Consider the following 12,092-nt stretch of genomic DNA (forward strand, 5'->3'; position numbering starts at 1 on the left):
GAAGTGCACCCGGATTACTCTATGAACATTCTAGAAAATCACTTATAGTGCTCAATACTGCATAAATCAATTAACCTCTTATTGTGCCGGAAACAGTATATCTACGCCTTTTTATCATAGCTTCGGGGGCTTAGATATACGTATCTTGTGGCGATCGCGTGCTCCCTTCGCCACCTGTTCTTACACTGATCGTGAATTGGAACAGGTGTTCCCAACGTCAATCAAAGGGCCTGTAATCAAATATCGCTAGCATCAGTGAGATGCCGGTGGTCATTAAGAAAGTGAAAGTAAAAACATAAACCCATTACTTCCTGTGTACTGTTCACAGTACACAGGAATAAAGAAGGGGGACGTCTAGTGGCCAAATAGTAAAAATACACACACAATACATTGAATACAAATAAATAAATAAATCCCACATTAATTAACCCCTTACTTCCCCCACTCTCCCATAGTTATCAAACTAAAACTCTTGCAACTTTTTTTTAATATGTATGTCATGAGGGTATATTACTGTTATTTTTATATTTTGTTTTCAAATAAAGACTTGTAATTAGTGATATAGTGTAAATGAGCACAAAACTGAAAAAAATACTCCTTTATTTCCAAATAAATATTGTCATACATTGTACTAGGGTCATAATTTAAACATTTTAATAACTGGGAGAAATGGCAAATAAAATGTGTGGGTTGTATCCACAGTACCATGTTTTATTTTAAAACAATAATGGCAGAAAACTGAGAAATAGTATTTTTTTTTCCCCCATTTTTTCTAATTATTCTTGTTAAAAGGCATTAAAATAAGAGATAAAAATAATTCTTAGCAAAAAGTACCACCCAAAGAATACCTAATTGGTAGTGGAAAAAACAAGATATAGATCATTTCGATATGATAAGTAGTGCTAAAGTTATTGGGGAATAATTGGGAGGAACGCTGAAAGGTGGAATTTGCTATGGTCCATAAGGGGAGTACAACCCCTGTAGTGATCAAGTTTTTAAGGGTCTCCCAAACAAAATCAAACAAAATGGCAGTCGCCGGGATGTGCCATCATCAAGCAGGATCGATTTGTCACTCTCCCCCCCCCCCCCCCCCCCCCCCCATCGTGATTTCACGCACCAGAGCGCTGCTTGAATCTAGCACATCATAAATCTATTGAGTCTCGCCTCCAGAAATATGACACATGGCAGCGCGTTCAATACACCCAGTTTTTATTCCACAGTTTTTATTGGTCTGGAGTCATGCCTCTGGATTAAGCCCTGCCCCCTGAATTAAGCCCCCCCCTTAACTAAGCTCTGCTCTCGTATGTGCTTGGTCACCGCCTTCTGCTGCATGTATGCAGCAGAAGGAAGTTTAGTGTCCTGAGGAGCAGCAGCATCACTGGTCCCTATGTGCCTCCTCTCATGAACTGTGCTGTAGGTTGCGGTAGATAGATTTGGTTGAATTGATGCAGTCACTGATATAACTACAGTAGCAATAAAAGTATGTGAACCCTTTGGAATTATGGATTTCTGCATAAATTGGTCATAAAATATAATTGTAAGATCCTGTGGCCGCTCATGGCGGCGGAACGCCGAGACCCACGCTGAGACGCAAGCCTCTGGGTCTGAGTGGCTCTCTGATGTCACTGGAGCGCATGACGCTTAGCTCCCATTGGGTAAGTGGCGGACGCGTTCTCAGTACATGCTCCACCGCTGTAAACAGCCACGTGGGTAGATTGTGTGTCAGCTGATCTGCTGACACGATGCTGCATTATTAGTTAATTTGGATTCCTTTACTTTCTGATTGGTTGTTCCTTGTATATAGCTAAGGCCCGGTTCACACTTGCGGTGGCCCTCCGGAATCGCCGTGCCGGAGCCGCACCGCCTGCAGAACGGACGGAACGGACGCACGGCATAGCAATTAAAGCCTATGCGTCCGTTCACATGGGTCCGTTCTGCAGAACCGGATCCGGGCCGGATCCGGACTCCGGCCTCCGTTCCAACATGCGCTATTTTTTCATCCGGCCCCTCCGGCAGCCGTATCCGGGGCGGAGCCGGACTGCACCATCCGGCCAATACAAACAAATGGGAACCGGAGGCCGCACAACACACTGGCTGAGAAATCCGGATGTTCTACCCCACTTCCTATGCGGATTGTTGCGGCGATATTGGCTGGGGACACATGGGCAAGCATTTTGGAGTGGAGCAGCACGAGCTGGAGGTGTTGGCAGGATGTTGGCAGCATGTCGGAGGTGGAGGTGAGTGCTAAACAGCAGAGGGCCTGATTCCACAGGTCCCCCTTCTGCTGACCTCCCAGACCCCAACATTTTTTTTTTTTTTTACGTTACTTTGCCAAACGGATCCGGATCGCATCCTGATTACCACCTGATGCAACCTGACCGGATCCGGATCGGATCCGGATCAGAACCGTACGGTTCCGATCCGGTCCGGATCCGGTCAGGTCATCCGGTCCGTTTGGCAAACAACCGCTAATGTGAACCGGGCCTAAGGTGAGCGCCCTCAGACATCGCCCGTAATAGCATTAGCTGTGGCTTGTTGCTGGGTATGCGCTCACACTCTGATTGATCTCTGTTGCCGATTTTGCCTTGTATCCTGACCAAGCTTTACTCTAGATTGATTTCCGTTGCCGGCCACTGCTTGTTCCTGACTTCTCCTTCGATTGGATTACCTTTTGCCGACTTTGCTTTGTACCTGGACTTGTCTGATTGCCGCCTGGATAGACCCCTGCTTGATTAAGAACTCTCTTGAACTCTGCCTGGACCGACATTGGCTTGAAATGACCACGCTACCTGTAAAGTGTTTGAACTGCCTCACCAGCCTGCAGTCACCTGACTATCATCTGGACTGCCTCAGCCTTCAGGCCTCAGTCATATGGGCATACAGCCTGACCTATAGTAATTGACCAGACTAACCTGACAATGATCTGATCTTCATCTAAGTCACAACAATAGACAATCACAGTCTGCTTAAACTAATACCACACAAATAATTCATCGTTTCCATGTTTTATTGAACACACCATGTAAACATTCACAGTGCAGGTGGAAAAGGTATGTGAACCCTTGGATTTAATATTCAACCAAACGTTTCCTGTAGTTGCAGATCAGATGTGCACAACGGTGAGGAGGATTTCCTGACCATTCCTCTTTACAGAACTGTTTCAGTTCAGCAATATTCTTGGGATGGCTGGTGTAAATCGCTTTCTTGAGGTCATGCCTCAGCATCTCAATCGGGTTGAGTTCAGGACTCTGACTGGGCCACTCCAGAAGGCGTATTATCTTCTGTTTAAGCCATTCTGTTATTGATTTACATCTATGCTTTGGGTCATTGTCCTGTTGCAACACCCATCTTCTGCTGAGCTTCAGCTGGTGGACAGAGGGTCTTAAAGAGGAACTCCAGTTAAAAAATAAAGTGATTAAAAAAAGTGCTTCATTTTTACAATAATTATGTCTAAATGATTTAGTCAGTATTTGCCCATTGTAAAATCTTTTAAATCCATGATTTACATTCTGACATTTATTACATGGTAACATTTTTACTGTTGGCAGGTGATGTAGCTGCTGCATGCTTTTTTGGCAGTTGGAAACAACTGTAAACAGCTATTTCCCACAATGCAGCAAGGTTCACAGACAGGAAACTGCCAGAAGTACGTACTCAAGAGTTTCTTGTGGGAGGGGTTTCAAAACAATATCAGTCATACAGCGCCCCCTGATGGTCTGTTTGTGAAAAGGAATAGATTTCTCATGTAAAAGGGGGTATCAGCTACTGATTGGGATAAAGTTCAATTCTTGGTCGGAGTTTCTCTTTAAGTTATCCTGTTAAATGTCTTGATAAACTTGGGAATTCATTTTTCCTTCCATGATAGCAATCCATCCAGACCCTAACGCAGCAAAGCAGCCCCAATATATGATGCCCCCGCCACCATACTTCACAGTTGGGATGATGTTTTGATGTTGGTGTGTTGTGCCTCTTTTTCTCCACACAGTGTTGTGTGTTTCTAACAACAACTCAACTTTGGTTTCATCTGTCCACAGAATATATTGCCAATACTGCTGTGGAACATCCAGGTGCTCTTTTGCAAATTTTAAACGTGCAGCAATGTTTCATTTGGACAGCAGGGGCTTCCTCTGTGGTGTCCTCCCATGAACATCATTCTTGTTTAGTGTTTTACGTATCATAGATTGGCTAACAGGGATGTTAGCATATGCCATGACTATTGTAAGTCTTTAGCTGACACTCTAGGATACTTCTTCACCTCATTGAACATTCTGCACTGTGCTCTTGCAGTCATCTTTACAGGACAGACACTCCTAGGGAGAGTAGCAGCAGTGCTGAACGTTCTCCATTTATAGACAGTTTGTCTCACCATGGACTGATGAACAGCAAGGCTTTTGGAGATACTTTTATAACCCTTTCCAGCTTTATGCAAGTCCGACCCCAGGTACCCAAAATTGCTCTGACTCCTCAACTCCGACTGTGGAATCGGTACAAAAATCATCTGACTCTGACTCCTCCGTTTATGAAACCTCCGACTCCAACTCCAGGTACCCAAACTCTAACGGCAAGTACCCAAAAGTACCTTACTCTGACTCAAAGTACCCAAAAAATTGCTCCGACTGCTCGACTCCACAGCCCTGCTTCTGGGCACCCGGAGTATAAGGAAGGTTAGTGGGCAGCACTGTGAATCAAACCTGCCGGCATGAACTTCCAGAAGCAGCAGCTGTTACATCGGCACCAAGGAGACGCTTAGAATATTATAGAAAAGAGGCTATGGGGCCAGCAGAATCCCCTCTGGGAAGGTTAGTATGCACCTTACTGTCTCAAGGTTCCTTTTAGTACACATTATGGATTGAAGCTGGGACCACACTAGGCGGTGCGTGAAAGGTTGCGTTTTGCTGTACAGGGAGTGCAGAATTATTCAGGGCTGTGGAGTCGGAGTCGTGGAGTCGGGCAATTTTGGGTGCCTGGAGTCGGAGTCGGGAAAAATGCTCTGACTCCTAATGAATTTGTAACTGTAATTAAAATAGAAAATATGATAAAATGTTCTATTTCTCAGATAATAGTCATTAAAAATAATGTGTATATATACAGTAATAGCTGTGCTTAGTCCACAAAAATGAAATAAACCAATCAAAATTAGTTACTTGTGCTGCTTCAATAAAGCAGTCCCCGTATTTTTAAGGTCAGATATACATATCTGATTGTGGCTGTATATATGATGTGTACACAGGAATCTCTTATATATACTAAATAACATCTATGCTGTAAGAATAAAGCCTGATGTGTAGCTGTGTCACTAATAGATGGTCAATGAGATGGAAATCTGCATTGATGCTGATTTATGCAAATGTATGCACTCCCTTTGTTGATGAAATCAAATCATTTGATATGTTATTAAAATTTGGTTTGGTGACTACAAATTAAAGGGTAACTGAGACGGATGAAAAGTAAAGTTTTATACATACCTGGGGCTTCCTCCAGCCCCCTTCAGGCTAATCAGTCCCTCGCTGTCCTCCACCACCCGGATCTTCTGCTATGAGTCCTGGTAATTCAGCCAGTCAGCGCGGTCCGGCCGCATGCCGCTCCCACAGCCAGGAACATTCTGCACCTGCTCAATAGTGCTGCACAGGTGTAGTATGCTCCGGGCGGCGGAGTGTGTGCATGCGCACTACGCCAGACTGGCTCAAGTACCTGGACTGATAGCAGAAGATCCAGGTGGTGGGGGAGGACAACGAGGGACTGATTATCCTGAAGGTGGCTGGAGGAAGCCCCAGGTATGTATAAAACTTGAATTTCATCTGTCTCAGGTTTACTTTGTTACACAGTAGTACTATACTCTAAATATGCACTCCCCACAGAGCTGCAGGGAATCCACTGAGAATGCTGTGCACATTGAACACAGAGGTGTTGTCTGTTTACAATCTCCTCATTCCCCTGCAGAGTACCTGCACATCATTCTTACATGTACCCACACTTACATTGCCTAGGGCCTGATAGATGTTCTTTGTTCCGGTTTGTACCTTTTACAAGTACTCTTACCAAGGACTAGTTTTAGTCTAAAGGGAATAAATATAATAGTCTGCATATCCTTCTAACTTCAGTTGTCTTGTAAAATTCCTAAGCGTTGGCAGTTAAGAGACGAATTTCATGTTACATACTTTTAATCAACAAAATTGTAATATGCAAATTAGAGGAGTCGTGGAGTCGGAGTCGGTGGATTTTTGGACCGACTTCACAGCCCTGGAATTATTAGGCAAATGAGTATTTTTACCACATCATCCTCTTTATGCATGTTGTCTTACTCCAAGCTGTATAGGCTCGAAAGCCTACTACCAATTAAGCATATTAGGTGATGTGCATCTCTGTAATGAGAAGGGGTGTGGTCTAACGTCATCAACACCCTATATCAGGTGTGCATAATTATTAGGCAACTTCCTTTCCTTTGGCAAAATGGGTCAAAAGAAGGACTTGACAGGCTCAGAGAAGTCAAAAATAGTGAGATATCTTGCAGAGGGATGCAGCACTCTTAAAATAGCAAAGCTTCTGAAGCGTGATCAAGCGAACAATCCAGCTTTTCATTCAAAATAGTCAACAGGATCGCAAGAAGCGTGTGGAAAAACCAAGGCGCAAAATAACTGCACATGAACTGAGAAAAGTCAAGCGTTCAGCTGCCAAAATGCCACTTGCCACCAGTTTGGCCATATTTCAGAGCTGCAACATCACTGGAGTGCCCAAAAGCACAAGGTGTGCAATACTCAGAGACAAGGTAAGAAAGGCTAAAAGACGACCACCACTGAACAAGACACACAAGCTGAAACGTCAAGACTGGGCCAAGAAATATTTCAAGACTGATTTTTCTAAGGTTTTATGGACTGATGAAATGAAAGTGAGTCTTGATGGGCCAGATGGATGGGCCCGTGGCTGGATTGGTAAAGGGCAGAGAGCTCCAGTCCGACTCAGACACCAGCAAGGTAGAGGTGGAGTACTGGTTTGGGCTGGTATCATCAAAGATGAGCTTGTGAGGCCTTTTTCGGGTTGAGGATGGAGTCAAGCTCAACTCCCAGTCCTACTGCCAGTTTCTGGATGACACCTTCTTCAAGCAGTGGTACAGGAAGAAGTCTGCATCCTTCAAGAAAAACATGATTTTCATGCAGGACAATGCTCCATCACACGCGTCCAAGTACTCCACAGCGTGGCTGGCAAGAAAGGGTATAAAAGAAGAAAAACTATGGACATGGCCTCCTTGTTCACCTGATCTGAACCCCATTGAGAACCTGTGGTCCATCATAAAATGTGAGATTTACAAGGAGGGAAAACAGTACACGTCTCTGAACAGTGTCTGGGAGGCTGTGGTTGCTGCTGCATGCAACGTTGATGGTGAACAGATCAAAACACTGACAGAATCCATGGATGGCAGGCTTTTGAGTGTCCTTGCAAAGAAAGGTGGCTATATTGGTCACTGATTTGTTTTTGTTTTGTTTTTGAATGTCAGAAATGTATATTTGTGAATGTTGAGATGTTACAGTGGTGTGAAAAACTATTTGCCAGGTCCTGAAGCAGCAAAACAACCCTAGACCATCACACTACCACCACCATATTTTACTGTTGGTATGATGTTCTTTTGCTGAAATGCTGTGTTACTTCTACGACAGATTTAACAGGACACGCACCTTCCAAAAAGTTCAACTTTTGTCTCGGCGGTCCACAAGGTTTTTTCCCACAAGTCTTGGCATTCATTGAGATGTTTTTTTAGAAAAATTGAGACAAACCTTAATGTTCTTTTTGCTTAAAAGTGGTTTGCGCCTTGGATATCTGCCATGCAGGCCGTTTTTGCCCAGTCTCTTTCTTATGGTGGAGGTGTGAACACTGACCTTAATTGAGGCAAGTGAGGCCTGCAGTTCTTTAGATGTTGTCCTGGGGTCTTTTGTGGCCTCTCGGATGAGTTTTTTCTGCGCTCTTGGGGTAATTTTGGTTGGCCAGCCACTCCTGGGAAGGTTCATCACTGTTCCATGTTTTTGCCATTTGTGGATAATGGCTCTCACTGTGGTTCGCTGGAGTCCCAAAGCTTTAGAAATGGCTTTTTAACCTTTACCAGATTGATAGAACTCAATTACAGTACTTTTGTTCTCATTTGTTCCTGAATTTCTTTGGATCTTGGCATGATGTCTAGCTTTTGAGGTGCTTTTGGTCTACTTCTCTGTGTCAGATAGCTCCTATTTAAGTGATTTCTTGATTGAAACAGGTGTGGCAGTAATCAGGCCTGGGGGTGACTACAGAAATTGAACTCAGGTGTGATAAACCACAGTTAAGTTATTTTTTTAACAAGGGGGGCAATCACTTTTTCGCACAGGGCCATGTAGGTTTTGAGGTTTTTTTCCTCACTAAATAATAAAAACCATCATTTCATAAGCATTTTGTGTTCAATTATGTTATCTTTGACTAATAGTTCACGGTTTTTGATGAGCAGAAACATTTAAGTGTGACAAACATGCAAAAGAATAAGAAATCAGGAAGGGGGCAAATAGTTTTTCACACCACTGTATGTTGGTTTCACTGGTAAAAATAAATAATTGAAATGGGTATATATTTGTTTTTTGTTAAGTTGCCTAACAATTATGCACAGTAATAGTCACCTGCACACACAGATATCCCCCTAAAATGGCTAAAACTAAAAATTACTTTCAAAAATATTCAGCTTTGATATTAATGAGTTTTTTGGGTTCATTGAGAAAATGGTTGTTGTTCAATAATAAAATTATTCCTCAAAAATACAACTTGCCTAATAATTCTGCACTCCCTGTATATGCGTTTGTGCATTTTTTGTCATAATGATATGCTTTTGCGTTTCGAATATGTTTTCCCAGGACGTCCTCAGGACATCAACCCTGAGACTTGTCTCCCTCCATTCAATCTGGACAGGAAGCTAGATTTAACAATTGAATATGTATTAGGCAGGCAGGGCATATAAGCAGCATCCACACATACCTCCTCAGTTGTTTCCTGTCCACAGGACGCTAGAGAGGTAGAGAGGCCAAGCCAACCATGCCAGTGAGCAGGAGCTGCGGTTTGTGCAATTGCCGGTAGAGTTGGCCAGAGTGGATCAGTGGGGACTGTGCTGCCGCCATTAGGCTTCCTCCCACAGGTTTGTATGTCGCGCAGACATTCCGCGCGTTCGGAGAGTCCAGACCCGTCCTTTCCGGTCAGCTGATGCGGCATGACTTCACCACGCAGGAAACCGGATGTTGGAATGGCGTGGATGGCGTCCAGGGTAGCGAGAGTCGGGCATGCTACCTCTATCGGGCCGTGGCGGTTGTTGTCTGCAGAGCTGGCACACCTCCCATATACTCCGCACAGAACAAGGATTCCTTTCGGCAGGTAATCATTTTGTTCCGGTGGGAGGCGGAGGTTAAGTGGGTGGGGTATGATCTGATATAAGTCCTCATGGTCAGTGGGTGAGTGTGTGCTTATCATGGAGGCTGCTGCTACTGATCCTTCTCCCCGCAGTTCTGAATCTGGTGCCAGTACTGCGGCGGTGGTATGTACTTACCTGTCATTTTTTACTGTTCAGCTTTGTAGTTAGGTTGTGGAGGATGGAGACTTAAAGGATACCCCAACTGAAATGTGACATAATGAGATAGACATGTGTATGTACAGTGCCAAGCACACAGATAACTATGCTGTGTTCCTTTTTTTCTTTCTATGCCTGAAAGAGTTAAATATCAGGTATGTAAGTGGCTGACTCAGACAGGAAGTGACTACAGTGTGACCCTCACTGATAAGAAATTCCCCTTTTTTACCGCTTTCTTGCTCTCATAAGCCATTATCTGCTAGTAAAGTGTTTTATAGTTGGAATTTCTTATCAGTGAGGGTTGCACTGTAGTCACTTCCTGTCTGAGTCAGGACTGAGTCAGCCACTGGTATACCTTTTATTTAACTCTTTCAGGCAAAAAAATAAAAAAAGGAACACAGCATAGTTATCTGTGTGCTAGGCACTGTACATACACATGTCTATCTCATTATGTCACATTTCAGTTGGGGTATCCTTTAAGCTGGCCACTAACGGTCAAATTTCTAGCGAAAAATCGTTCGAGCGATCAGATATTCTGATCGGAAGAAAAATCGTTCACTACATCATCAACTAACCAATCATTGCTTCCTATCTATCACGACCACCAAGAAAATCCAACTTTTCGTTCGACGAAAATTCATTCGGGCGACATTTTTTTCACTCGTTCATCATCGATTGTGTCCACCAATGGAGATTATTTACAACCAGTCCGATCAGAATTTCTGATCGCTCGAACGATTTTTCGCTAGAAATTGGACCGTTAGTGGCCAGCTTTATGGCTCTATTTGTTTCTTTTACTGATGTCTTTCAGCCAAAGTCAAGTAAATTGCCTGATAGGCCGGATTAATCAGCCGACAAATCAGTCAAAACTGACAGATCTGACAAGAATGGTTCCAAAGCCACTCAGAAATTAGACCATAAGAAATGTGCTATATGCTTCAGTCGCATTTCATCCTCCTCCACAAAGCAATCATGTCATTCTTGCACAGAAAAGATTGTAAAGGGTGAATCTCCTGTCTTTTTTTTAAAGATTTAATGGATAAAGTACAGTCCGATATGTCTGCAGCTATCAAGGCTATTAAAGATAATGCAATGGTTCCTGCAACAGTTTCTCCTTCGGAGGGAGCAGAGCAAGGACCATCTGGCTATAATGCTACTGATGTAGTTTTGTTGCCTTCTGAGCAGTCTTTGGCCTCAATTCACTAAGCTTTATCAAACACTTTATCAAACGTTTGATAATTTACCTCATGGGTTAAAACTAATTTTGAATTCACTAAGGTTATCGAATGTTTGATCGATAAAACATTTGATAAATATATAACACCTTAGTGAATTCAAATTTAGAATTTACCCATGAGGTATATTATCAAACGTTTGATAAAGTGTTTGATAAAGCTTAGTGAATTGAGGCCTATCTTCCAAGCGTAGACACCTTGATAACTAGATGGATCTGATTTATCTGAAGGGGAAGTGGAGATATCCTCACTGGAAGAGATTCCTCCTTCAGAGACTGATGTACAGGAAGATAAATCACAGAGATTTGCCCTTTCTACTGACTTTATGAAGGAACTATTACATGCTATGCATTCATCTATGGGCATTGAAGTAGAGCAAAAGACTTTAACTCCACTTGATGAAATGTATGAAAGTTTAGCAGAACCTTCCTACTCGTTTATCCCTGTTCATGACCGTTTTAAATGTATGATTAAGAAGGAATGGGAACTTCCGGAAAGGAGGGCTTTCTGGCCGAAATCTTTGAGTAAACATTATCCGTTTAAACAGGAATATCAGAAATTTTGGGGTGTTTCACCAAAATTAGATCCAGCTATCTCTAAGGTTTTCAGAAAATCTGACTTACAATTTGAAGATTTTGGAAATCTTAAAGACCCCATAGATAAGAAGATGGATAACATACTAAGAAGGGCATGGGAATCTTCTTCTTTGAACTTTAAACCAGCAATAGCCTCTACTGCTGTGTCAAGGTCTTTGAAATCATGGTTGACTGAGGTCCAATCTCAGATCGCGTCTGGAGTTCCGAGGGAAGAGATTTTGAAGTCTTTCCCAAAGATTTTTCATGCATCTAATTATCTATCTGATGCTGCGGACTACTCTCTCAGTTTATCAGCAAGAACAACAACTTTGGTGAACACAGCTAGAAGAGGAATCTGGGTCAAAACCTGGCAGGGAGACACATCTTCCAAGTCTAAACTCTGTGGGTTCCTTGTGAATGAGATTTCCTCTTCGGATCTAAGCTTACAGAGACTCTGGAATGTTCTTCTGATTACAAAATCTCCAGATCAGGTGCAGGCCTTAGAACAAGAAATCTCATCCCTCCTTTTAAAGAAAGTAATAAGAGTGGTACCAAAGGTGTCTAGGACATTATTCTCCAGTGTTTCTAGTAAAGAAGCCACAAAGAGATTACAGGTTCATCCTCAATCTAAAAAGACTAAACAAGTCGGTAAAATATCGAAAGTTCAGTATGAACAACATCTCCACAGTGATCAACCATCGTTAGATCTAAAAG

General features: G+C 42.9%; 1 protein-coding gene across 1 annotated transcript in view; it reads left to right on the forward strand.

Annotated features, from left to right (window-relative positions):
- The window catches only part of LOC137541268 (translational activator of cytochrome c oxidase 1-like), a 63,602-nt gene that overhangs the window by 31,153 nt on the left and 20,357 nt on the right, over window positions 1-12,092 (forward strand). The window lies entirely within an intron of this gene.

This window comes from Hyperolius riggenbachi, chromosome 12 (assembly GCF_040937935.1).
Source record: "Hyperolius riggenbachi isolate aHypRig1 chromosome 12, aHypRig1.pri, whole genome shotgun sequence".
In the NCBI taxonomy this organism is placed as follows: domain Eukaryota; kingdom Metazoa; phylum Chordata; class Amphibia; order Anura; family Hyperoliidae; genus Hyperolius; species Hyperolius riggenbachi.